This window comes from Diaphorina citri, unplaced genomic scaffold (assembly GCF_000475195.1).
Source record: "Diaphorina citri unplaced genomic scaffold, Diaci psyllid genome assembly version 1.1 scaffold1331, whole genome shotgun sequence".
NCBI lineage: Eukaryota > Metazoa > Arthropoda > Insecta > Hemiptera > Psyllidae > Diaphorina > Diaphorina citri.
In genome coordinates, this window is record NW_007378759.1 from 4,331 (window position 1) to 7,301 (window position 2,971).

Below are 2,971 nucleotides of genomic sequence, written 5' to 3' on the forward strand. Positions count from 1 at the left end.
GGGGTCTTAAACTCCCTTTGGACGCCCAGAGTAACTTATATCCCTTAATCTCTTGGGGAACATAACGTTGGGTCTTGCACCAGCTATTCTCCCTAACCACTTCCCTCAATCCCCAGGTCTCTTGCGCTTGGGGACCATAGTGTATTAGGGTCTTACACTAGGTATAGTCTCCCTAACCCCTTTCCCTCAATCCCACAGGAGTGTCTCTCGGCACGAGCTGTTCCCTATTCGCGCTAACTTCATGGCGCTGGAACATTGCATTGCGCCGTTCCTGAATAAGTGTGACGCGGATGACGATCATCTGATTACTCTCAAGGAATGGGCGCGGTGTCTGGAACTCAACGAGGTAAGAGGCGCGTCCCTGTAACTACTTTTCAATGCGAATTTCGCTTTTCACTCAGAACAGGGCTGAGTTAGCTGAGTAATGTCCATGAAAGTACTTCTCAGTGCGAACTCCGTTTTTCGAGCATAAAAGGTCCAAGTTAGCTGAGTATACAAATATCCTATCCATGAAAGTATTTACTTATCAGTTCAAATTTGGCTATTATCTTCGCTCCAGGAAAGGGCCGAGTTTTGCTCCCGAGAGTTGGTAGATGGTTCTTATTAGTCCAAATGGAGGTATCTTCTCAGTGCGAACTCCGTTTTTCGAGCATAAAAGGTCCGAGTTAGCTGAGTATACAACTATACTGTCCATGAAAGTATTCACTTATCAGTTCGAATTTGGCTATTATCTTCGCTCCAGGAAAGGGCCGAGTTTTGCTCCCGAGAGTTGGTAGATGGTTCTTATTAGTCCAAATGGAGGTATTTTTTTATGGTAGGAATTAATTCCAGTCAAAATCTGAACTGGACGTTAACCTAAGCCAATCTAGTTTATCTGCCAATAATAGAACGTCTTGAAGATTTTCCCGTGTCCATGAAAGTACTTCTCAGTGCGAACTCCGTTTTTCGAGCATAAAAGGTCCGAGTTAGCTGAGTATACAAGTATACTGTCCATGAAAGTAGGTATTTACTTATCAGTTCAAATTTGGCTATTATCTTCGCTCCAGGAAAGGGCCGAGTTTTGCTCTCAAGAGTTGGTAGATGGTTCTTATTAGTCCAAATGGAGGTATTTTTTTATGGTAGGTTAAATAATTCCAGTCAAAATCTGAACTGGACGTTAACCTCAGCCAATCTAGTTTATCTGCCAATAATAGAACGTCTAGAAGATTTTCCCGTCATTGTCTCTCTCACTCTCACACACTATATTTCTCTTTCATTTTCAGGATGAGATTGAAGATCAATGCGAGGACGTTCGTAATGACGACGAGTGAGATGGAAGATCCTGAAACTGAAACGCTCTCCGTCTCAATCCTAACCTTTGCTTCGTTCTGATTCGGATCATGTCGTGAATTTTCGACAAGGATCGGATTTTGTCGGAAAATTTCGTGCTTTTTGTCCGTTACGCAAGAAAAACTTGTCCGTTTAAAAAAAGAAGTTTAAGTGTATATCTTTTTAATTAGACGACCTAAAAAATAAAAGCAATACCTACCATCACCTATAATTATATTAATGATAGAACATAGATGTCTAAGATTTTTACTAAGCTTTTTATTTATGCTAACTGCTTTCAGGTACCTAGTACCTAGGTATATGTAGGTACGTGCTTTTTTTAAATTTATTTATCCCCTTCTATTGGATCTTTCTTATTTTGAATCTCCCCATCATTCTGTTATTTTTTTTTTTTATATTATTATTATTTTTTTTTTCATCTGTCATGTTTTTTAAGTAGCCCACTTAGGTACTTAGGAGAAACCCATATCTAAATGTACTAATAAATATCCATTTATTTTCTACGTAAAGATCTAATAATTCGTAAAACTACATGTTTTCTTCAATGGTAAAAGGCACAGCATTCACAGCAAGTCCAGCACAACATGTAGGTAGGTAGGTACCTACATAGTTCTGTTCGAGTAGGTATTTGCAAAATAGTTTTAATGGTGATACGAGCATACCTACTTCTCGGAAAGTTTGAAATTTTAATTGGTTTAAAATTGTGCAGAGTCAAATATCCGAGGCGCTTGTGGTAAAAGAGTAGGGGTTGTTATAGCGTTGTCGGTACTACCCATGACAGGTAGCTATACAACAACCTTAGTGTTTCCCCTCTCTTCCTTTGGTGTTCGTAGCTCCCACTTCCTTGCTCCAACAGATAAACATCCTCCGTAATTATCCCCCCCTCCCTCGAAGGGCATGGGAACAAGCCCCTCTAGTATCCGTCCTGTCGCCTGCCATCGTCGCCAAATTTATTTAGCCTTTTGACGTAATAAGAAACTCTCGTCCCTCGACATACTTCGTTCTTCCCTAGTCCTAATCATTGTTCCATCTATCCTCTCTATTTAGTCACCTTCCCTGTATTTTATGCTTTCTGCTCTTCGTTTTTGTGCATCGACTACTTCAGTCCTTTGTGACTCTAGGTACCTATTTATTGACTCTCTTGTTCGAATTCTCAATTTGAGGACGTCTTGTTTGTGTTACATCCAAGTAAGGGTTAGATTAAGAATACTTGTATCCGTCTAAGTCTAATTGTTTACAACCCGACTTGTCATCCGGTCTCCTGGTTATGTAACCTTGGTGAATAGACTATTGTTTTGGACTCCATATCGGCAGTTGGTAAGGAACACTTCTATCTCATTATCTTTTCCACAACATGTACAAACAGTTGGTGAACCTACTACCTTTAGTTGTCGGATAGTCTAGTTCGACTTACGCTCATGATCAACTCATGATTTTTTGCAGTATTTCTCTCACTGTTGTTTGCTGTGATTTAAGTTCTTTTGACGATAGTGGTGATCTTTGCTCCCCAAGATTTGGGCAGTGATACAGTTCTTTAAGTGGTGGAAATCTGGTGTCTCTCCATAGATGACTTTTTATTAACTGACCTTCTTCTCGCCTTTTTTCGCCGCTGACGTGTTATGTGTTTAAAATGCCTTTCGAG

General features: G+C 40.1%; 1 long non-coding RNA gene across 1 annotated transcript; it reads left to right on the forward strand.

Moving 5' to 3' along the window:
* Positions 1-196: 196 nt before the first annotated feature.
* Positions 197-1,711, forward strand: LOC103515394. The gene is made up of 2 exons (XR_541702.2): positions 197-346; positions 1,263-1,711. It is a non-coding gene; the product is annotated as an uncharacterized LOC103515394 (long non-coding RNA).
* The last annotated feature ends 1,260 nt before the right edge of the window (positions 1,712-2,971 follow it).